Genomic DNA, 24,609 nt, shown 5'->3' on the forward strand with positions numbered 1-24,609 from the left:
GTGACCTCATCTGTAAAATGGGAATTAAAACTATGAGGCCCACATGGAACAACCTGACTAGTCCATTTCTACCCCAGCGCTTAGAACAGTGCTTGTCATATAGTAAGGGCTTAATAAATGCTATTATTATGATGATGATGATGATTATAGGCCTAGCCCCAGGTGGCTCCCCCGGCCAGAACCAGGACCGGGGGAGGCTGGAGTCCGAGCACCCTGGCCTGGCCCAGCTTGCTATTTCTGTCCCTCCCTGTGCCGCCGCCTCTGTTCCAAGGGAGTCGAGCGAATCCCTGGCGAGGAGACCAAAAATAGCAATCGGAGGAGGCTCTGGGCAGGGATGGAGGCGGCGGCGGTGTGGGCTGGGCCGGCCTGGGCTGGGCTGGGCCTGGATGGACAGGCCTGGGCCTAGCCAGACCGGGCGCTGCGCCTCCAACTCCCATGAGACACGCGGCCTGCAGCCTGGGCACCCCTCATCCCACACCCATCCTACCCTCATCCCACCCTCATCCCACCCTCACAGGCCTCGGACCCCCGGAGGGAGCGGGAGCGGGCCGGGCAGCCTGACCCCTCGCCCGAGTTTAGGCCCAAGCCAGGGGTGCCTCGCCAAGAGCCACCCCAACAAGCTTTCCTCCTGGGGCCCCAGGCGTCCCGGTAACCCCTCCTAGGGACCCAGCCGTGTAGCTGGATGGAGGTTGAGACCCGAGGGCCCCTCTCCTGCTCAGATTCCCCCAGGACCGGCTTCCAGGAGGGCGAGATGGACAAGGGCGGGTGCCCAGGGCGTCCACCGGCCAACCCACAGGGCCCCTTCTTCCTCCTCCAACAGCAGGGCCGGGGGAGAGGGTCCCGGGCCGGGACAGCCCCCCGAGAGGGGAGCCGGAGGGGGGGGACCCCTCCCCCATCCCCCCAGCCTGCACCTGCCCGGCGTCTCCCGGGAATCTTTTGTGCCGCCGGGAAACGCGTTCGTGCCGCGCTCCGGGAGGCTTAAAATAAAGACACCGGGCCCGCCTCCCTCCGGGACTAAATCTGGCAAGCGCGGGGGAGGTTAGCCAGGGGCCGGGCTGCGGGTAGCCACCCTCACATGGGGGGCGTCGGGCCCCCTCGCCCCCCACCCTCAGGGTTCCCAGGTGTAAAATAATAATAATAATGGTATTTGTTAAGCGCTTACCATGTGCCAAGCCCTGTTCTAAGCGCTGGGAGAGATACAAAGTCAGCAGCAGCGTGGAAAGAGCCCGGGTTTGGGAGTCAGAGGTCACGGGTTCTACTCCCAGCTCTGCCATTTATCAGCTGTGTGATTTTGGGCAAGTCACTCACTTCTCTGTGCTTCAGTTACCTCATCTGTAAAATAGGGATTACGACTGTGAGCCCCACGAGGGACACCCTGATTACCTTGCATCTACCCCAGCGCTTAGAACAGTGCTTGGCACATAGTAAGTGCTTAGCAAATACCACCATTATTATTATTATCAGGTTGTCACACGTGGGGCTCACAGTCTTCATCCCCATTTTACAGATGAGGTTAGACTGTAAGCCCGTCAATGGGCAGGGATTTCTCTATCTGTTGCCGAATTGTACATTCCAAGCGCTTAGTACAGTGCTCAATAAATACTACATAGTATTTAGTATTATGTATTGAGCATAGTAAGTGCTCAATAAATACTACTGAATGAATGATTGAGGTTGCTGAGGCCCAGAGAAGTGAAGTGACTTGCCCAGAGTCACACAGCTGGCAAGTGGCAGAGATGGAATTGGTACCCACAATCTCTGATTCCCAAGCCCGGGCTCTTGCCACTAAGCCACGCTGCTCCTCACAAAATGGGGAGCTCCCACCCTCTTGTTGGGAAAGAACGGCAGAAAGTGTTTGGGAAGAGTAACACCCACTCCAAGAATACTAACCCTCTTCTCCACGACTACAGACCGAATGACCTACTGGATAGAGCACAGGTTTGCGAGTCAGAAGGTCATGGGTTCTAATACCGACTCTGCCACCTGTCTGCTGTGTGGCCTTGGGCAAGTGGCTTCACTTCTCTGTGCTTCAGTTACCTCATCTGGAAAATAGGGATCGAGACTGTGAGCCCCATGTGCCTAACCTGATTTGCTTGTATCCACCCCAGCACTTCGTACGGTGCCTGGCGCATAGTAAGCACTTAAATACCATAATCATTATTATTATTAATTCATTCATTCATTAGTTTTTATTGAGTGCTTACTATGTGCAGAGCACTGTACTAAGCTCTTGGTCAAGTGCTTAGTCCAGTGCTCTGCATATAGTAAGCGCTCAATAAATACAATTGAATGAATGTACAATTCGGCAACAGATAGAAACAATCCCTGCCCAACGACGAGCTCACAGTCTAAACGGGGGAGACAGACCACAAAACAAAACAAAAACTATTATTATTATTTATTACTACATTCCGAAGATACCAGGAAGGGATCTAGGCTGGAAACTCATCCTGAGCAGGGAATGTGTCTGCTAATTCTGTTGTAATGTACCCTCCCGAGCGCTTAGTAAAGTGGTCTTCATGTAGTAAGTGCTCAGTGAATATCACTGATTGCCTGATTGATCCCAAGCCAGAGAAGCTGATTTCATTATTACCTCCATGAGTTCCGAGAGTAGAGGACACCAGCCTGCTATTGCAGTAGGAGTTGTTCTAAAAGCACTATTATTTATTAAGCACCTCCTGGGTATAAAGCACTGTACTAAGCGCTGGGGGCAAAAAAAAATTTTAAAGACCCAGGAGAGCGTTAGGTGTGGTATCTTACTCTCAAGGGGCCCAAGATCCGAGAATAAATCGGGGAGAAGGGGCTGGTGAAAGACACATAAGGAAATGTGCAAAAATGAAAATGCAGAAACAAAAAAGAGAAGAATGTGTTCAAAAGTAAAAAATGAAAAGAGCAGTTAGGTTCTGTGATTAGAGGAGCGGCATTTAGGGCTGAATCGAACAATTCAAGTTTGACCACAGCTACAGTCTTCTCAGTCCGTAGTGTGTGGAGGCCGCCGCCGCAGCCGCTCTTTCTGCTGCTGCTGCTGTATTATTGTAAATATTTTATGATAAGCTGTTGTAAATAGTGGACTTTTGTAAATATAAAATGAAAAAAAGAAATTCTTCAGAACTGCCCTGCCTGACTACAGCGTTTTTGTCCATCTCCGTAATTTATTTATTTACATTAATGTCTGCCTCCCCCTTTAGACTGTAAGCTCATTTGGGGCAGGGAACAAATCTACCAACTCTGCTGTAGTGTTCTCACCCGACCGTTTAGTACAGTGCTCTGAGCATAGTAAGGGCTCGATGAATACAATTATAGACCATAGCGCCCTGGGGGGAGAAGGGCGGAGGAGTGGGGAAGCTCTCAAAGACTTTGGATCTAGCTGCCTAGGGGTTTGAGGGAGAAGGGCGAAGCAGGAGGAACAGTGTGGCCTGTGGCTAGAGCCCGGGCCTGGGAGTCAGAAGGACCTGGGTTCTAATCCTACTATGCCACTTGTCTGCTGTGTAACCTTGGGCAAAGCACTTCACTTCTCTGTGCCTCAGTTCCCTCATCTGTAAAATGGGGATTTAGACTGTGAGCCCCGTGTGGGACAAGGACTTTGTCCTACCTGATTATCTTGTATCTACTCCAACACTTAGAACAATGCTTGACACATAAGAGCTAGAGAAGGGCGTGGCTCAGTGGAAAGAGCCCGGGTTTAGGAGTCAGAGGTCATGGGTTCTAATCCTGGCTCCGCCACCTGTCAGCTGTGTGACTTTGGGCAAGTCACTCAACTTCTCGGTGCCTCAGTTCCCTCATCTGTCAAATGAGATGAAAACTGTGAGCCTCACGTGGGACAACGTGATTACCCTGTATCTCCCCCAGAGCTTAGAACACTGCTCGGCACATAGTAAGCGCTTAACAAATACCAACGTTATTAAACAAATACTATTAGTATTAATATTATGACACCAAAGAGAGCCTGTATCCAGCTACCTAGAGGATTGGGGGAGAAGGGTGAAGCAGAGGAAAAACTCCAGAGAGAACCTGGGTCCAGCTGTCTAGGGAAATGGGGGAGAAGCATGGAGGAGGGGGAAGCCCCCACAGAGAGCCTGCGTCCAGCTGCCTAGGGAACTGGGGGAGCTGGGTGGAGCAGAGGGGAAAGCCACCACAGAGCGCTTGGGTCTAGCTGTCTAGCCTCGATCGAAGGAGAGGGGAAGGGAAAGAGAAACAGAGGGAGAAGCCAGCTAAGACTAAGCAGCAGAGAGGGAGACTGAATCAGATCAGGAAATGGACGGGGGAGGCAGGCGAGGCATTGAAGATTGCGATGCACTCACATACCCAGATACACGTGCATTCACAAATACAATTTTCCCCCAGGGATATGCATGGGCCCGCACGCGTGTACACACACACACACACACAGTGACACTCAGCAACTGACAGTGCATGGGCAAACATGCCATATAAAGGCCAGGTTCACGTAGTATCTACCCACCCATACCCACAGACACAGTGACCACACAAATCATAATCAATAAGGCTCCCTCGTCTTGCCGCCTTTTTACCAGGGCTTAGGGGAAAAGGGCAGCTTGGGGGAGCAGGGAGGAGACTGTTGGTTTGTCAGTGGGGTCGGAGACTGTGCAGAGAAGAGCATGCCCTTCCCCGCCCCCGCCCGCTTCCCCTCCAAGCTCACGGGCCTACCCTGCCAGCTTCGCTCCTTAGCCTGACGCCTGCCTGCCTGCCTGCCTGCCTGCCTGCCTTAATTGTGGTTCAGTCTGTTCCCAGCTGCAGCTGGCCTCGGGGACCCGGCTCCCCCCTCCCCGCCTGGCCCAGCCTCTCGGGCATTAGATTCCCTTGGGGAGGAAAGAACTACAGTCTCCCTGAGGGGAGACTGATTGGGAGAGAGCAATAATAATATAATAATAATAATAATGGTACTTGTTAAGCTCTTACTATGGGCCAAGCGCTGGGGTAGATCTGAGTTGATCAGGTTGGACACGGTCCTTGTCCCACGTGGGGCTCACACTCTGAATCCCCATTTTACAGATGAGGTAACTGAGGCCCAGAGAAGTGAAATGTCTTGCCAAGTTCACACAGCAGACAAGTAGCAGAGCTGGGATTAGAACCCAAGTCCTTCTGACCCGTGCTGTATCCACTAAGCCATGCTGTTTCCCAATAAAATGATGGTGAAGGAAGTGGGGGCCCCAGCTGGCCTGGACAAGACCCCACCTCACAAGACCCACCCCCGACCTTCCTCAGCAGGGTTCTAAGTCTGGAGGAGGGAGGGAAATCTCATCCCATTTTTTTTAATGGTATTTGTTAAGCACTTATTATAAGCCAAGCCCTGTACTGAAGGCCGGGGTAGATACAAGCTAATCAGTTTGGATGCAGTCCCTGTCCCACACTGGGCTCCCAGTCTTAATCCCCACTTTATGGATGAGAGAACTGAGGTCCAAATAAGTTAGGGGATATGCCCAAGATCACACGGCAGACAAGTGGCAGAACCGGGAAAACAGAGGTACTTCTGGCTCCCAGGCCCATGCTCTATCCACTGGGCCACGCTGTTTCTCTATCCCATTTTGTAGAAGAGAGGGAATGAGGAAAAGAGAAGGGGGTGATTCGGTTAAACCAGCCCGGGGACAAGCAGGAATTGGAACCAAGAAGCATTATCCTCTGACTTCCCATTTTGCCTCCAGTATTCCTAATACATGGACCTGCTGACTGCTAGAGTCGAGGAATGGTGGAGGTGTTGGGGGGCGGGGGGCATTTCTGAAGGCAGCTTGCGGGTCTGGGGCTGATTCAGGAAGCTCTTGCTTTTCCCCCCGCCCCGAGGAGCTGAGGCTCCTAGCTTAGTCATCGAGGACCTAGCAAGAGGTGTGGGGGAGGAGAACGTAACAGGTTGGTTTCTTTGTTCCCAGCTCTGGGGAGGTCTCTGGGGCAGAGATGTAGGGGCAGGACCCAGGTCTCTATAGCAAAGGGCCAGGGAGATTCCGTCTCTGAGGAAACTCCAAACCTGAAACCCAACAGACAGGCTCCAGCTGGTGGCTGGGGCTTGGTCGGGGGTGGGGGGCAGTCAGAAGAAGCAGCTTGGCCTAGCGGCTAGAGCATGGACCTGGAAATCAGAAGGACCTGGATTCTAATGCCGACTCTGCTCCTTGCCTGCTGTATGACTTTGGGTAGATCACTGTACTTCTCTGGGCCTCAGTTAACTCATCTGTAAAATGGAGATTAAGATTATGAGCCCCATGAGGGTCAGGGATTTTGTCCAACCCGATTACCTCATATCTACCCCAGAACTTCGAACAGTGGCAGGCAAATAGTAAGCGCTTAACAAGTACCATTAAAAAAAAAAAAAAGAAGAGAACATGAGAAGGGAGGAGAGCAGAGGCCGGAAGACAAACTGCAAGCTCTAGACTTTAAACTCCCCTCTAATAGTAATAAAAATGATGATGCTATTTGTTAAGCGCTTACTATATGCCAAGCACTCGTACTAAGAGCTGGGGTAGATACAAGGTAATTGGTTTGACCACAGTCCCTGTCCCACCCGGGCTCACAGGGAGCAGGTCCACCAACTCTTAGGTCATACTCTCCCAAGCGTTTAGCATGGTGCCCTGCACACAGTAAGTTTTCTGTAAATATGACTGATTGATTGACAGCTGGGAGCCCAGGCAGGGGCCCCAGACGGGGTGGGTGGGGGGTGGTCCCTGAAGGAGCAGGGGTGATGGAATGGAGGCAGTGAGAGTCAGAATTGCGAAGCCTAAGGGAGCAGAGGAGCTGTGGGAGGTCGGGAGGAGGAGAAAGGTTTACCACTTCCAAGTGTGTTGTGAACCTTGTGTGGGAGTAGGGGGAAATGCAGTTTGACAGGCAGGGAGGAGAGCTGTCTGTCTGCCTGTCTGTCTGCCTCTTCAAATGAAAACTGGGGGTGGAGCAGGGAAGAGGGGAAAGGGTGGTCTCGCTAGCTAGTTACCCGAATTAGCCGATTCCACAGTTAAAACACTGAAGCAGGCCCACGGACATACAAACGCACCTCCGGAGACCCACTCAGACACATACAACGCACACACAGAAGATACACGGATACATTCACAAAAACACACACATCCCACTCGCTCTCCGGGCTAGAGAGCCCTCTGGGTTTGTTCCAAGTCGGAGATTCTCACGTGAGGACGAATGTGTCATTTCCAAACAGACGGAATAAAGAACAGAGAGCCCTGGTGTGCTGGTGTGTGGGTGTGTGAGAGTGTGGGCGCGTGGATGGTGGGGGCAGGGCGGATTGCGAGTCTGCGCATGTGACAGTAGAGGAGCATACATGTGAAACAGGCGTGTGAGAGGTACATCCACGATGTGCTCATAGACACAGATGCGAAGCTTCGTGTGTGTGCGAGGTGCATGAGTTAGGTGTCTAGATGGATGTGAGTGGGTGTTTGTGTGCCAAGTAGCTGAATGTGTAGGGGGAAGGGTCTCTAAGGCTGGGCGTGCTTTTGTAATGTGTGTATATGCTTTCGTGACAGGGTGTGTGCCTGTGTGTTCATACGTATGATGCGTAAGTGTATACACGGAGGGTGTGGGTGTTTGTCTCCCTTGTATTCTCCTTTCCTCTTCTCCCTATGCATCCTGGAGCTGCTCGATTTTGCCTCGTCCTTCCTGCTGTTTCTGTTCTGTTGTTCTGTCATCCTCTCCTAAGCGCTTAGTACAGTGCTCTGCAAACGGTAAGCACTCAATAAATACAATTGACTGACTCACTCACTGCCCAGTTGCCCCTACCCACTCTGCCCAGCTCCATAGGGTCCGTTGGGGCCTCCGGAGCCCACCCTCTACCCCAAAACTCCCCCAACCCTCTTGTCAGGCTCCTTCCTCCCTGGGGGTGGGACATGCCAATCACCAGCCGCTTCTCTCTCGCTGCCAGCCCAGGGCACAGCTTCCCCGGGCAGTCAGGTGTCCTCACCCCTGAAGATCACCGGAAGCCCCCCGCAGAGGGAGGGGTGCTGGAACTGCCCCTCGGCTCCCCCCACCATGGTGAGTAGCTGGGGGAGGGGTGGTAACTCCCCGAGAGGATGTGGGGGTGAGGTGTCTGGTGGGGAGAGTTGCATGCTGAGAAACAGTCACCCTGGCTTCCAACAGGAGACCGGGACTGGGGAATGAGAGCATTCTAAAATAATAATCATAATAATAATAATGTTGGTATTTGCGCTTACTATGTGCCGAGCACTGTTCTAACCGCTGGGGTAGATACAAGGTCAACAGGTTGTCCCACATGGGGCTCACCGTCTTCATCCCCTTTTTACAGATGAGGTGTCTGAGGCCCAGTGAAGTGACTTACCCAAGGTCACACAGATGACAAGTGACAGCGCTGGGATTAGAACCCACGACCTCTGACTCCCAAGCCAGCTTCTAAAATGGCGGGGCAGGATCTTGCTTTGCTGTGGCCTGTTAGTTAAGCCCTGACGGTGTGCCAGACGCTGTTCTAAGCACTGGAGTGGATACAATCTAATCACATTGGACACTCTCCGTGGCCCACTTGGGGCTCACAATCTTAATCCCCTTTTTACATATGAGGTCTCTGAGGCCCGGTGAATAATAATTAATAAGAATTATGGTATTTGTTTAGCGCTTACTCTGCGCCACGCACTGTACTAAGCACTGGGGTGGATACAAGAAAATCGGGTTAAACACAGCCCCTTGTCCCACGTGGGGCTCACAGTCTCAATCCCCATTTTATAGATGAGATAGCCGAGGCACACAGAAGTGAAGTGACTTGCTCAGTCACACAGCAGATGAGGAGCAAAGCGGGGATGAGAACCCTGCCATTCTAGGAGGGAAAGGGAGAGCAGTAGAGTTGAGGCGGAAGGGGAAGGCTAGGACACCTAAATTCTGATCAGGCAACAGGTGGTGGGGACATGGGAAAAAGGCGAGACGAGGCTCGGGGACAAGCAGAGGACTGGAAATGGGCAAGGCCTGCACGGGCGAATCCTGCTTCCCCCAGCGCTGAGCACGGGCCTCGGCCCCCGGGCAAAGGCTGAGGTTTGGGAATGTAGGGAGAGGAAGAGCAAAGCTGTCTTTGCCTTGGAAGGCCTGGGGAGCCGGGAAGCCAGGGGCGGCTGGGAAACAGTGAAGGGCATTGTTCCAAGGAGATCCGCTTGTGATGTGGCAACGAAGATACTGGCATTCCAGAGGGCACAGAGCTGCAGGGCCGTCTGAGCCGGGGAGGGGGACGCCTGGGTTCTGGGAGGGAGAGCTGGGAGCTAAGGAGGGAGATGGCATAGATTCTGGGGTTCTCACCAGGTGAAGAGCACTGCAGGTTAAAGGTAAAAAGCTGTTTCTGGGAGAAAGGTCAGAGATAGAAGAGAAGCAGTCTGGCCTAATGGAAAGAGCCCGGGCCTGAGAGTCAAAAGAACCTGGATTCTAATCCTGATGCCGCCACTTGTCTGCTACTGTGTGCCCTTAGGCAAGTCACTTCACTTCTCTGAGCCTTGGTTACCTCATCTGAAAAGAGGGGAGTAAGACTGTGAGCCCCAAGTGGGACAGGGACCGTGTCCAACCCGATTTGCTGATGTCTGCCCTTAGTATGGTGCTTGGCACACAGTAAGTGCTTAACCAATACCACAATTATTATTATAAGCCTTGTACTTTTGCAGTTTAAAGGTCTACCAAGCTCTGGGCCCAGGAACCAACTCCTTTTGAACCTCCAGGACTTGCTGACCTAGCTGAACTGCTTTCCAACCATGGTTTTCAGCCAGATGGACTGATCCCATCGCCTGACAGATAGCCATACTTCAAGGTGGGTGGGGAGACTTTTTACAGGCAAAAACCTAGACCCCACACAGGCTGGCAAGAATGCACCATGCCTACATGTCTCCATCCATCATACATAGTTCTAGTCTTTAAGCTCCTTCTGGGTAAGGAATGTGTCTACCACCTCTGCTGTATTGTTCTCTCCCAGGAATAATAATAATAGCTGAATTTGTTAAGTGCTTACTATATGCCAGGCACTGTACTAAGCGCTGGGGTAGATACAAGGTAATCAGATTGGACAAAGTCTCTGTCCCACATGGGGCTTACAGTCTTAGTGAGCAAGTGCTTAGTACACAGTAAGCACACAGAACATAATACTGTCATGGTCATGGGTTTGAATCTCGGCTCTGCCACTTAGCTGTGTGACTGTGGGCAAATCACTTCACTTCTCTGTGCCTCAGTGACCTCATCTGTAAAATGGGGATCAAGACTGTGAGTCTCACGTGGGACAACCTGATTACCCTGTATCTCCCCCAGCGCTTAGAACAGTGCTCTGCACATAGTAAGCGCTTAACAAATACCAACATTATTAGTAGTAGTAGTACATGCCAAATTGTACTTCCCAAGCGCTTAGTACAGAGCTCTGCGCATAGTAAGTGGTCGGTAAATATGACTGAATGAATGAATTACTGCACATGGTAAGCGCTCGATAAACTCCACTGATTGATCAATCACAGATCGTCTCCTAGTTACAGAAGATCCACAGATGCACACGTCCTACCCATAGACACAGAGAACACACAGCTAACCCACAAACAAATATTCCTTCAACCCGCCCTCCTTCTCATGACACGCACAGGCAAAGGCTCACGTACTCACCTGCCCAAGACGGACCCCTTTTCATTCACTCATTCATTCATTCATTCATTCATTCGTATTTATTGAGCACTTACTATGTGCACAGCACCATACTAAGTGCTTGGGAGAGTACAATATAACAGCAGGAAGACTCCCGCCCACAATGAGCTCACAGTCTAGAGGAGGGGACAGACATTAATATAAATAGAGAAATAAAACAAATAAATAAATTACAGATATATGCAGATATATACATATGTGCAGTCTGATTGTATCATTGCTATTCCTCATCCTTTGGATTTCCTTCAGCTGAACCCCAGGACCCCCTTCTTCACAAAACTGCCTGTTGTGTACAACCAAACTCTCCACCAATTTCACCAGGCTTGAGATTCCTGTTCACTTCCTGGGTTGGAGAAATGGGAACAGCAAGTTGCTGGGTTTCTGGGAGAGGAATTGTATCTGAACGGGGTGGCGGGGGGCGGGGAAGGCTAAAGAGAAGGATGCTCTAATTCTGGGAGGGGGAACTCGGGACTGTTGAGAGAAAACTGGGGACACGGGGTGCTGGAATCCTGGGTTCTGACAGGACAACAGGGTGAGGGGGTGGGAAAGGGAACCGGCATCTGGGAACTGGGGTGCTTGGGTTCCGAGAGGGAAGGGGGAGCTGTGGGGAGAAGTTGGTGATTTAAGCAAAGCTTCTGTTCTGATGTGGATACCATGGTGATGGTGAGGGGTGCCTCAGAACTGCACAGAGGGAGACAGAAGACGGAGGGAGAAAGGCGAGTGAGGGGGAAGGGGAAAGAAGGGGAAGAGAGGAGGATGAGAGAATTGTGAGAGGAAAAGAGAGAGAGAGAGAGGGAGAGCACACAATAGAACCACATGGAGCTGGCAGAACTGTGTGGGTGTCAAAAGGGGGGAATTATAGATATTTAATAATTTTAATAATTATATATAAGTCACCAGTTGTCAGTTGGAGAATTTTTATATATAAGGCTGAAAGACAATACAGGAATCCCCAAGAAGGCATTATAATTATTTTTATATAGGTTTGAAAGATGTTAACCTTAATTGTAATCCTTTTCCCCACTCCCTGGCTTCACCAGGGTTTTTTCTCTCTGCACCTCACAGTCCTTAACCCTTCTGAAATCCCATCTCCTCTAGGATGGCTGCCTTGATTAATCTCTCATCTCCCCACCCTTTCCCCTTCCCCCAACCCCTCACAATGCCATTTCAGCACTTTCTGTCACTTCAGGACTTGAGTATTCACCTTCCCCTTTCCCTCTGACCTTCCTCACCCTACAGCACGTAGGTACATACCTTTTAAACTCTGATGTTTCCCCCTCCCTGTAATATATCTTAGTCTTGCTCACTTCTTGAAGGCAGGATTCATGTCTAGTAACGCTCATGTCCTCTCCCAAGCACTTCATCCAAAGCTTCTTGTGGACAGGGATTGCATCGACTGACTCGGTTGCATTGTAGTTTCACGAGTTCATACAGCAGACAAATGGTTGAGCCGGGACTAGAACCCATTCTTCCTTCCAGTGAGAAGTCAGAGAAGGGAATGCAAGAGGAATGTGGTGGAAAGATTCCCAGGCCAGGTGTGAAGGGAGTGGCCGAGGCACATTGGTTGTTATGTATAAACCAATTCCTTGTAATAACAATAATAATTAATAATTATGGTATTTGTTAAGTGTTTGCTATGTGCCAAGCACTGTTCTAAACAGTGAAGTAGATACAATTAATCAGGTTGGACAGAGTTCCTGTCCCACATGAGGCTCACAGTCTCAATTCCCATTTTACAGATGAGAGAAGTGAGACCCAGAGAAGTGAAGTGACTGGCTCAAGATCTCACAGCAGACAAGTGGCAGAGCCGGGATTAGAACCCATGGTCTCCTGACTCCCAGGCCTGTGCTCTATCCACTATGCCACAGTGCTTCTTGTTGTAGAACAGCACTGAGTTTCTCCAGCTGCCCGTGACCCCAGATTCATTCATTCATTCATTCATTCATCCAAGCATGCATACATTCATTAGTATTATTGAGCCCTTATTGGGTGCAGAGCACTGAAGTAAGCAGTTGGGAGAGGCCAATAGGACAATAAACAGACACTTTCTCTGTCCACAACAAGCTTACAGTCTAGATCCCATTCCCACAGACAGAGCCTAGACCGTCAAATTAGGCTGATGAATCCACACCCCAAGCCCCAGGCCTCCATGAGCCACAATCTTCACCCAAGGCATGGCCTGCCCCCATGCCTGAATTAGGGTCCACCCCCTTTCAGCTTCTTCAGGGCTCCCCTTGGGGCTTCTGGTTTGGTCATCTCTTGCTTACCTGATTCATAGATCTTGGCTCACCTGAAGATTTTACCCGGCCTCAGCCCTAATATCCTGGAGCACTGAGCCCCCCAGCTGCTCGGGGTTGAGGGGAGAGATTGCCCTTGACTTGGCCCCTCAACCACCTAACCCCTTCCACCTCTTGGCGGTGATGGGACCCAGTCCCCACAGCTGTCCACCGACCCACCCATCATCCTTCCATCTCATCCTTCTCAGCTGCAAGCTTCTTCCCTCGGCCTGATCTGGGCTACGATCCTCTAAAGCCTTTCCTCTAGGGTGTTCTGGATGGGAACATTCTGGCTCCCCATTGTCCCCACCAAGGGTTTCCTGGCCACCATGCCAGGGGGCGTCCCCATTCCTGCTGCTCCCTGACCTTAAGCTACAGTGGCTTAGAATCCACCCAGAAGAGCTCTTGTTCTCCTAAGAAGGGAAGCGGCAGAGGAAACTGCTTCAAACAGCACAGCCAGATGGCTGCCTCTCCCCAAGCCAGCTCCTTCTTTCTTCTCTTCTCCTCCTCCTCTTCGTCCGGGTTTCTTCTTCCCTGGCCAGGCCCGCTCCATTTTCCCAGCCACTGGGGCAAGATCCAATTCCACAGTTGTTATTATTATTATTATTGTTGATATTAGTGTTCTTATTACTATTCTGAGAAACTTCTCTATTTGCCCCTTCCTACTACAGCTCAGCTGCGACCTTCAGGAGAGACATGAGTCTTGCATTGACCCACGTGGTCTTGTCAGCCCTTTTGGCTAGGCCTTCCGCAGGCCCAGGCCCTAAGGATGCTGCTTCTCTATGCTCAGCCATGAACCCACAGTCAGTGGCCCGAAACAGCCCCAGGTAGCCCCTCTGACGTGGACTGGGACATGGAGGCACTCCGGCCGGCTTCACTGCCCCGTCCAGTGTGGGTGGGTCTCTGGGGTGGCTCTCCTACCTTGTTCCTCAAGACAGCTTGCTCCCTCCTCCTCCTCAAGTAATCTCCAAGATGTCTTCCCTGACTAAGCCCTCATTTCGTCTTCTCCCACTCCTTTCTGCGTTGCCCTGGCACTTGGATTTACTCCCTTTATTCATCCCTCCCTCAGCCCCATGGCACTTATGTACATATCTGGCATTTATTTATATTAATGTCTATCTTCCCTTCTAGACTGTAAGCTTGTTGTGGGCAGGGAATGTGTCTGTTTATTGTTGTACTGTATTCCCCCAAGTGCTTAGTACAATGTTCCACACACAGTAAACACTCAATAAATATGATTGTTGAGAGTCTCTTTCTAACTTTGCTCAGTTCTCAGGGGATCCTCCCCCTCCAGCACCCCACTTCTGACACCAGGGTAACCCCTATTTGGTTGCAGGGCCCTCCCCTCCTGGACCAAGTCCCTGGAGTTATTGGGTTCAGGGCTGATTTGATTCTGCATTAAACAACTCTTTTTTTTTAATGGTATTTGTTAAGTACTTACTAAGTGCCAGACACTGTACTAAGCACTGGGGTAGATACAAGATAATCAAGTTGAACAAAGTGCATGTCCCCTCGAGGCTCACAGTCTTCATCTTCATTTCACAGATGAGGTTACCGAGAGAGGAGAGAAGTGAAATGACTTGCGCGAGGTACGCAGCAGACAAGGGGTGGAGTGGGATCAGGTCCTCTGACTCTCAGGCCCATGCTCTATCCTCTAGGCCACGCTGCTTCAACTTTGTTGCTTGCCAAAATGCCTGGGGCCCCTAAAGTGTGGAGTGTGTAGTCCCCCAAAGCGAGGTGCCTGAGGTTCCCTAGAATGTGGGAGCCTAAGGTCCCCTAGAGCACAGAGCTTGGGGCCTGGAGAAATCACCCTGATTCATCCTTCTGAAGGGGAGGTCCACTGGATTGTAAATTCCTTGAGGACAAGGATCATATCTACCAACTGTACTGCAATATAATAATGGTGGTGTTTGTTAAGCGCTGAACGATGTGCCAGGCACTGTACTAAGCACCGGGGTCGATACGAGCAAATCGGGTTGGACTCAATCCCTGTCCCATGTGGGGCTCACAGTCTTAATTCCCATTTTACAGATGAGGTAACTGAGGCCCAGAGAAGTGAAGTGACTTGCCTTAGGTCACACAGCAGACAAGTGGCCAAGCCGGGATTAGAACCCATGATCTTCTGGGTACTCTCCCAAGCTTTTAATACAGAGCTCTGCTCACAGTAGGCGCTCAATAAATACCACTGATTGATTGATTGATTGATCGACTGCCTGCCTGTGGGGTCAATCAATCAGTGGTATTTGTTGAGTACCCTCTGTAGGCAGAGCCCTGTCCTTGGTGCTTGAGAGAATATGATGCGGTTAGTCTGGCCTTGTGCTTAGTACAGTGCTCTGCACATAGTAAGCACATAGTAAGCGCTCAATAAATACTGTTGAATGAATAAAGGTACAATAAAAAAATCATTAATCAAATCGATGGTATTTATTGAGCATGTACTGTGTGCAGAGCACTGGACTAAGCACTTGGGAGAGTTCAAGCTCTCTTTCCATTTGATCAACCCTTCCCTCTACCCCTAATTCCTCCAGCCCCATAGACCCTACTGCCCAGGAACTCCTGTTCCAGAAATTTTTTCTCATACTGTAATCAATCAGTCATATTTATTGAGCACTTGCTGTGTGTAGAGTACTGGAGTAAATGCTTGAGAGAGTACAATATGACAGAGTTGGTAGACACGTTCCTTGCCCACAAGGAGCTTACTGTAGCCAGGTTCAGGCCTGTCCCAGCTCACTTCCAGGACTGGTCTGCCCCCACTGTTTCTCCAGGAATTGAGGGGCTGAGGCCGCTGGCATGGAGAGGTTAATGGGGGGACCAGTCCTGGAAGCCCTGGCCAAAGGCATCTTCGTTTCCAGCCCTTGGGCCCCCCGGCCAGGCCCTGCCCCTAACTCTTCCATCCTGCCCAGGACATATCCGCTGGGGACTGGAGGCCCAACGAGGACCTGGGTTTCTCTACTGCCATGGCAACCTCACTGTGCCACAAGACCTAGCAAGATCTGCCTAGGATCGACCTCTGAGCGATAATGCCCTGCAGGATTGACTCCCCGCATAGTCACCAGGACTCCCCCATCACCATCAACCCTATCTCAACTTTTCCCCAGAGGCTGGCTTCCCCTTCCCTTTTTTTTTTAAGGTATTTGCTACGTGCCAGTCACCTGGTCTCTTCAAATGCCGGCGAGTCGTTTCCAACCCATAGCGACTCTGTGGGCATATCCTCTTCAGAACGCCCCATCTTCTGTCATAAAGTCGTTCTGGTCTGTGTATCCATACAGTTTTCTGGACTAGATACGAGATAATGAGGTTGGACACAGTCCCTGTTCCCCATGAGGCTCACAATCTTAATCCCCATTTTACAGATGAGGTAACTGAGGCACAGAGAAGGGAAATGACTTGCCGAAGGTCACACGGTAGACAAGTGGCAGAGCTGGGTTTAGAAACCAGGTCCTTCTGACCCTCAGGTCCGTGTTCTATCCACTAGGCCACTCCACCTCCCTGCAGGCCGTGCTGCTTCTCTGAGTCCTAGAACTTCACACAGTCCTTGACTCCATCCTCACTCTGGGCCTGGTTCTCTCCAGGATGGCCTGGAGTCTCACTCCAGTCTCTCTTGTCTTCTTATGCCGTCGAGCCGTTTCCGACCCATAGCGACTCCATGGACACATCTCTCCCACAACACCCTACTCTCCATCTGCAACCCTTCTGGTAGTGGATCCTTAGAGTTTTTTTGGTAAAAATCCGGAAATGGTTTACCATCGCCTTCTTCCGCGCAGTAAACTTGAGTCTCCACCCTCGACTCTCCCGGGCCACCGCTGCCCAGCACAGGGGAGTTTTGACTTGTAGCAGGTTGCCTTCCACTCGCCACTGGCAAAGCTAGGAATGGAATGGAGAGGCCTCAGCTCGAACCTCCCTCCAATAGCCGAGACTGGTAGAGGACTGGAAACTCTCCAGGTGCCATCCTGAGAGTGGGCCTGTCTCTTTTACCTCTGTCATAATTCTGGGATCCCAGCCTCTCCAGGGTCTCTCAGCTTGGCCTTCCCTTAAATCCAGACCCCACCGTCCTTCTCCTCACCCCACCCTCTCCGGCTGCTGAATTTGGTTCAGGAGAGCCCCTTCTCCCCTGGGACATGAAGCAAACACAACACCCTCTATCACCCAGGAGTTAGGGGTGGAGATCTATAACCCCTTCTTCCTTGATGGAGGGGGGATCTTTGGCGCAGCAGGAGAGTTGACAGGAGCCTACTGGTAATAGTAATAATAATAATAATAATAAATGTGGTGTTAAGCTCTTAACAAAAGTGTTTAACAGGCACAGTGCTAAGTGCTAGGGTGGATTTGAGCAAGTTGGGTTGGACACAGTCCCCGTCCCACATGGGCCCACTTTTACAGATGAGGTAACTAAGGCCCAGAGAAGTGAAGCCAGTTATCCGAGGTCACAGAGTATATACGTGGCAGAGCTGGGATTAGAACCCACAACCTTCCGACTCCCAACCCCATGCTCTTTCCTTTAGACCACGCAGCTTCTCAGTGGCAGCTAAGTAGTTGTAGTCATAGTATTTATTAAGCACTTATTATGTGCAGAGCCTAGTGGATACAGCCTAGGCCTGAGAGTCTGAAGGACCTGGCTTCTAATCCAGACTCCACCACTTGTCTGCTGTGTGATCTTGGGCAAGTTACTTCCCTTCTCTGTGCCTCAATTCCCTCATCTGTAAAATGGGGATTAAGACCATAAACCCCATGTGGGACATGAACTGTGTCCAACCTAATTAGCTTGTATCTACCCCAGTGCTTAGTACAGTGCCTGGCACATAGTAAGCGCTTAACAAATACCATTTGAAAAAAATACACAGATGGGAATTAGACAGGGTTCCTGTCCCTCATGGGACAGGGACTGTGTCCATTCTGACTTGCTCGAATCCACCCCAGGGCTTAGTACCCATGAGGGACTCAGAATCTAAGAATTTAGGTGGGGAGAGAGGATTGGAATCGGTCACATCAGGAGTGGTGAAACATTACAACACAGCCCAAACAAATACACAAAATGTACTCAAAGTCTCAGCAGGGAATAATAATAATGGTGATATCTGTTAAGCTCTTACCATGTGCCGAGGACTGGAGTGGATACAGGCAAATGAGGTTGGACACAGTCCCTGTCTCATGCGGGGCTCACAGTCTCAATCACCATTTTACAGTTTTCTCATCTGCCCAAGTCACGCAGCAGACAAGCGGTAGAGTCGGGAATGGAACCCATGACCTTCTGCCCCCTGGGTCTGGACTCGTAGCACAGGCCTCTCTGCCGCCTTGTTCCCAACGTAGTCCCAGCAGAAGCTTTCTACCGATCTCCTTCCAAAAATCCCATTCCTGGCCACCCCTCTGCCTGCTGGGAAAGTAAATACCCAGTTCAGGTCACCAGAACCCACATATTTAATCACAGGCTTACATACACCAACACGCCTGAACTCATACCCTCACATACCCAGCCCCATTCACGTGCACGCACACACACACACACACACACACACGCCCAAACACACATGAACACTTGCATTTATTCAAAAACTGAGAAGGAATCTAAGGACGAGAACAGAATGAAAATGAGAAGGTGGAGGAAAAGGGATCCGGAAAGAGTGCGTGGATTGGTAAATTATACTGTTGCAGAGATAATAAATGCTTGCTGATGCTGTGAATGATGAAAATGGGTGGGTGGAGAAAGTGGCGAGGTGAGGGGGAAAGGATTAAGGCTGGCAGAAATGCCGGGAATTGGTTGGGAGAGGGAAATCTCACTTAGTGATCAACAGAATGACTATCAAACATTAGTGGTCACTATGAAAGGCAACTGTTGGAGGTTGAGGTGGGGATATCAATCAATCAATCGTATTTGCTGAGCATTCATTCATTTGCATTTCAATAATATTTATTGAAGACTAATTGTGTGCAGACCACTGTACTAAGCGCTTGGGAGAGTATAAACAGACACATTCCCTGCCCACAGTCAGCTTACAGTCTACAGGGGAGACAGACATTAATACAAACAAATAAATTACAAATATAATTACTTACTGGGTGCACTGTACTGCAATAATAATAATAATGGTATTTGTTAAGCACTTACTCTGTGCCAGGCACTAAACTAAGCGCTGGTGGATACAAGCAAATCAGGTTGGACACAGTCCTTGCCCCACATGGGGCTCACAGTCTCAATCTCATTTTACAGATGAGGAAATTGAGACACAGAGAAGTGAAGTGACTTGCTCAAGGTCACACAGCAGAGAAGTGGCGGAGCCAGAATTAGAACCCATGACTTTTGACGCCCAGGCCCAAGCTCTATCCACTATGCCAAGCTGTTTTTCTGTACTAAGCACTTGAGAGAGTACGATCCCTGCCCACAGCGAGCTTACATCATCTGTTTCCCTTAACCCACTTGAAGTTGCTCACAGGAATTGCCTGTTCACTAATGTTTTGGAGTTTGTTTTTCATGGTATTTGTTAAGTGCTTACTAAGTGTCAAGCACTGTTCTGATCACTGGGATAGATACAAGTTAATCAGGTTGGACGCTGTCCCTGTCCCACCTGGGGCTCCCAGTCTAAATGGGAAAGGGAACAGATATTGAATCCCCATTTTACAGTTGAGAAACCTGAGGCACAGAGAAGTGAAGTGACTTGCCCAAGATCACACAGCAAGCAAGTGGCAGAGCCGGGGCTAGAACCCAAGTCTTCTGACACCCAGGCCCGTGTTTTTTGTGCTCTAGGCTGTAAGCTCCTTGAGAGCAGGGAATGTGTCTGTTACATTGTTCCATTATACTCATTCATTCAATCATATTTATTGAGTGCTTACTGTGTGCAGAGCACAGTACTAAGCGCTTGGAAAGTACAATTAGGCAACAAATAGAGACAACCCCTACCCAACAAAGGGCTCGCAGTCTAGAAATAATACAATCAATACAATAAATACGATTGACCAACTGAATGCTAGGACCCAAACTTCTTCCCAGCGTTGGTTGCGTCGATCCTGAGTATTTCGTCTTCTTGGAGACAGGAGGCTGGACCCGATGACCTCTTGAGGTCCCTTCAAGGCCTCTGGGCCTGTGATTCACTAGTCAACCAATTAAGATGGTGATGGCAATGGCCACTTGACCTGGCCAACAGGGAGAGAAGACCATTACTCAACCCCACAACACTTAAGTACCTATCTTTAAATTATGTATTGTAAATTATTTATTGATATAAATGTCTGTCTCCCCCTCTAGACTGTAGGCAGGGGATGCGTCTACTAATTCTGTTGTATCGCACTCTCCCAAGCACTCAGCACAGTGCTCTGCATATAGTAAACGCTCCATAAATACTATCAGTGATGAGGATGAGGATGAAGAACACTCGATCAGTCCATCAACCAGGGGTATTTATTGAGCACTTATTATGGACGGACCACCGTGCTAAGTTTTTGGGGGGAGGAGGGGTACAATATGGTTGGAAGCCATGATCCCTGCCCACAAGGATCTTGCAATCTAGTGGAGGAGATGGAGGCAGAAGGGAAAAGGGTCATGAAGGGAGTGGGAAGAGATAAGGGGGTGAGCAAAAATGATCAAGCCTAGGGAAAGAACACGGACCCAAATTTCCAGCTCTTCACCCAGAGTTGGGAGCAACTGATGTGCAGGGGAACTGGCTTCTCCAAAACAGACTCCTACTTATGGAAGTTTGGTTTTGTTTCATGGTATTTGTTAAGTGCTTACTGTGTGTCAAAAACACTGTTCTAATCCCTGGGGTTGGTACAAGTTAATTAGGGCAGACACAGTCCCTGTCCCGCATAGGCGCTCCCAGGCTCACGGTCTGCTAGGGGATAGTTCTGTCCCCTGGACCCTCACCCAAGGGTGAAGTCCAAGCTCAAAAAAGGCCCTGAGACATCCAGTTACCTGTCACTCACACTCACCTCCCTCACCCAAACACCTGCCGCTCCCACTCACCCCCTTACGCCCAATCACCTGCCATGCCCTCTCACCTCCCATGCCCAAAACACCTGCTACTCCCATCACCTCCCACACCCTATCACCTGCCCCTACCACTTACCTCCCATGCCCAGATCACCTGCCACACTCACTTCCACTCATCTCCCACGCCCACTAGCCTGCCAATCCCACTCACCTCCCTCTCACAGTCAGCTTCCACTAGCACTCACCTCCTACACCTAATCACCTCCCACGCCCACTCACCTGCCACTCCCACTCACCTTCCCCCTCCAATCACCTCCCACTCTCACTCACCTCCCACTCTCGGTCCTCCCCTCTGGCATTAAAAAAAAGTTTTCCTTGGAGAATTCACTCTGCGGTTCAGAACTCACTCTTGGTTCCACCTCTCGATGTCTTTGTCCTCGATTTGCTGCCCGTCACCCCCCTCCATGTCCCTCTGGGGTCGCCTCTCTGACTCTGACACTTTTCCTCTAGGAACCTGGTTCTCCATCTACTTCCGACTCCCTCCTGCCAACGTCTCCGCCTTCCAGATCTACCCACGGCTCCACTGGGACAGGTATTCCCGAACCACCCGGGCTAGCTAGCTCCCAAACTGGAGTTACCAGGTTTGCGGTTAGGGCATTTGGTTGCGGCTTCTGCAGCTTGGCTTCACCCTCCCTCTGTTTCTGCAGAGAGGAAAGGCTTCCGGCACTCAAATTCAAGATAGTAGAGCAGCCCTTCCTGAATAAAGAGGGACAAGGCCATGAAGCAGCATGGCCTAGTGGCAAGAGTACGGATTTGGGAACTGGAGGACCTGGATTCCGATCCTGCCTCTAATCCTGGCTTGGATGCTGGGTGCCCTGGGGCAAGTCATTTTAACTTCCCTAAGCCTCAGTTTCCTCATTTATAAAACAGGGATTTAGCAACCATTCCCCCTTCCCTTTAGGATGTGAGCCCCATGTGGGACAGAGATTGGGCCCAACTTGATTACCTTGTGTCTATTCCAGTGCTTTGGCATATAGTAAGTACCCAACAAATACCACAAATGTTATTATTAAACAAGGGACAATCCTACGTGTCCTAGATGTTTGACAGCTCTATCCAACGCAAATTTCAAAAACAACAGAAACATTCCCACGACCACCTCTCAAGTTTTCGGAATGTTCTTTCTGCATCCGCTCTCCCAGAACAGGTTCGTCCACCTTAAGGATTTGGAATCTGCTCCACTGTGGCCATGCTTTTCATTCATATGACTCTTGCTGACTTACATCCTCTTGGGTTAGTTAGATGGTGCCTTTCTAAACAGTCATTTTTCTCTCTCGTTGGGCGACTGGACCCATAGAAGCAGACTTGACTGCAGGGTGTGGGGAGGTGGAGGCTGTTCTAGTGTCCAGGCTCTCGAGGCTGTTCTAGTGTCCAAGGTCTCCCTCTGCTCCTGGCTTCAATTCCTCTCCCTCAAAGTAATCAATCAATCAATCATTCAATCTATCAATAAATGGTATTTATTGACCACTTACTGTATGCAGAACACGGTACTAAAAACTTGGGAGAGTACCATATAACAGAGTTGGTAGACAAGTTCCCTGCTCACAACGAGCTTACGGCCTAGAGGGAATGGTCTGCTGTGTGACCTTGGGCAATTCACTTCACTTCTCTATGCCACAGTTACCTCATCTGTAAAACGGGAATTTTTTTTCAATCATATTTATTGAGCGCTTACTATGTGCAGAGCACTGTACTAAGTGCTTGGAGTGTACAATTCAGCAACAGAAAGAGGCTATCCCTGCCCAATAATGGGGTCATAGTCTAACGGGGGAGAGAGACAGCAAAACAAAACAGAACAAAACAAGTAGTCTGGCGTAAGTATCAAGATAAATAGAATCATAGATATATACACATCATTAACAAAATAGAGTAATAAATTGAGACTGTGAGCCCCACATGGAACAGGGACAGTGTCCATTCCACTTTGCTTGTATCTGCCCCAGCGCTTAGTACAGTGCCTGACACATAGTAAGTGCTTAACAAATACCGCATTTATTATTAATGGTATGTATTAGGTATAGACTCTGAGCTAGATGCTGCGGATAAGCACAAGAGAAGCAGATCAGACAAAGCCTCTGTACCACAAGCAGGTCTTGCCTCCCCATTTTCAGATGAGGAATCTGAGGCCCAGAGAGGTTCAAGTGACGTGCCAGTGGTCACACAAAGGGCCGGTGGTGGAGCTGAACCTAGAACAGGGTAGCCTGAATCTCAGACCCATACCTTTTCCACGACGCTACGCTGCCTCTCATTTCCCTGGCCCTTCCTCCAGGGGTTCGCACTCTAAGAGTAGGGCTGGGGAAAGGGTGAGCGACAGACACATAACGAAAGTTGAAAGCACAAAATGTAAGAGACAAGGATGATGATAAATTCGACAAGAACAGCAGGGCATTGTGGAGCCCGGCCAGATCTCCTCACCCAAGCCCTTCAGCCACCCTTCGGCAATTCTTTCCGGCTTGCTATAGCAATCGATCCGTCGATTGATCGCTAGATCGTTGACCTCTCCCCAAACTCTGCCTCTTGGGGAGAGGGCCTGATCTCCTAGACATCTCTCCGTTAACCTTGAAGCAACCTGAAGCTTCCGGCGGCCCTTGTGACGGAGGGGACCGAAGAACTCCCGGGTGTCCAAAGTGCTGGGCCCAGACCCCCTCAGCCGGGAGAATCCTCCCATTGGCAAAGAGCCCCCCCAAGCCTCAGGGCTCCCCACACTTCCTTCTTCCTTCCTTCTGGGCCTCATCCAATACGAGCTTGGCACTTTAGGAGCCTGAGTTTGTACAGAGGGTTTGATTTGGAACTGGGGTTCATTGTGAAATTCCGACATAAGGGTGAAACTCCCTCGGGGTTGCTCTAAAGCCACAGGTTGTGTGCTCAAAACAGCAGCAGGAAAAGGTAGATCAGCCAGCTGGGACTGTCATAAATGATGACTCTGTCTAGCTGAGATAAACCTTTAGGGAGTGTAGATGAACTACCAGAGTGTCATAAACAGTTGGGGTAAATAGCCCAACCCTTCCAGCTCTCAATTATGTCAAAGGAGGGAAAGCTTTTCCTTCCTAGAGAATGTGCAGATTGGACCGATATTCCCGGAAGACGGAACAGGGTGACCCAGGCGATTCTTCTCACCTTCCCCTGGGAGGCTGAACACAAACAGATTGAAGAACAAACTAAGAAGAGAAGGTGCTTACTTGGATCCAGCTGCTAAAAATTGTCCATACCTTATCTTTATTTTTTGATTTAAATTTTTTTTAGAGCAGTTCAGTGCTCACTCTGTGCCAGGCAGTGTTCTAAGAGCTGGGGTAGATACAAGATCATCAGGTTGGACGGAGTCCACGTTCTATGTGGGGCTCACAGCCTCAATTCTCACCTTACAGATGAGGTAGTTGAGGCCCAGAGAAGTGAAGTAACTTGCCCGAGGTCACACATCAGACAAGTGGCCGAGCCAGGATTAGAACCCAGGCCCAGCTGACTACAGGGCCTGTCCTCTTTTCAGTAGGCTTCACTGCTTCTCTTCTTAAAATCCCATCTCCTCTAAGAGGCCCTCTCCGACTAAGCCATCATTTCTCCTACTCCCTCTTCCTTCTGTGTCACCCTTCTACTAGGATGTTTACCCTTTATTCACCCTGCCCTCAGCCTCGTAGCACTTACATCCATATCCATAATTTATTTTAATGTCCATCCCCCTCTCTAGACCGTAAGCTCGTTGTGGGCAGGGAAGCAGCATGGCTTAGTGGCTAGAACCTGGAC

The 24,609-nt window shown here is 50.1% G+C and overlaps 1 protein-coding gene across 2 annotated transcripts in view; it reads left to right on the forward strand.

Moving 5' to 3' along the window:
• Positions 1 to 24,609, forward strand: part of CHRM1 (cholinergic receptor muscarinic 1) — a 39,486-nt gene that overhangs the window by 7,190 nt on the left and 7,687 nt on the right. Inside the window, exons 2-4 of one of the 2 annotated variants that reach the window (XM_029061376.1) lie at positions 7,874 to 7,983; positions 9,603 to 9,745; positions 21,322 to 21,403. The gene's annotated coding sequence lies outside the window, so the exon portion shown is untranslated. The remainder of the gene's footprint in view (positions 1 to 7,873; positions 7,984 to 9,602; positions 9,746 to 21,321; positions 21,404 to 24,609) is intronic. The other variant, XM_029061377.1, reaches the window with a different exon arrangement.

Source organism: Ornithorhynchus anatinus, chromosome 3 (genome assembly GCF_004115215.2).
Source record: "Ornithorhynchus anatinus isolate Pmale09 chromosome 3, mOrnAna1.pri.v4, whole genome shotgun sequence".
Classification (NCBI taxonomy): Eukaryota; Metazoa; Chordata; class Mammalia; order Monotremata; family Ornithorhynchidae; genus Ornithorhynchus; species Ornithorhynchus anatinus.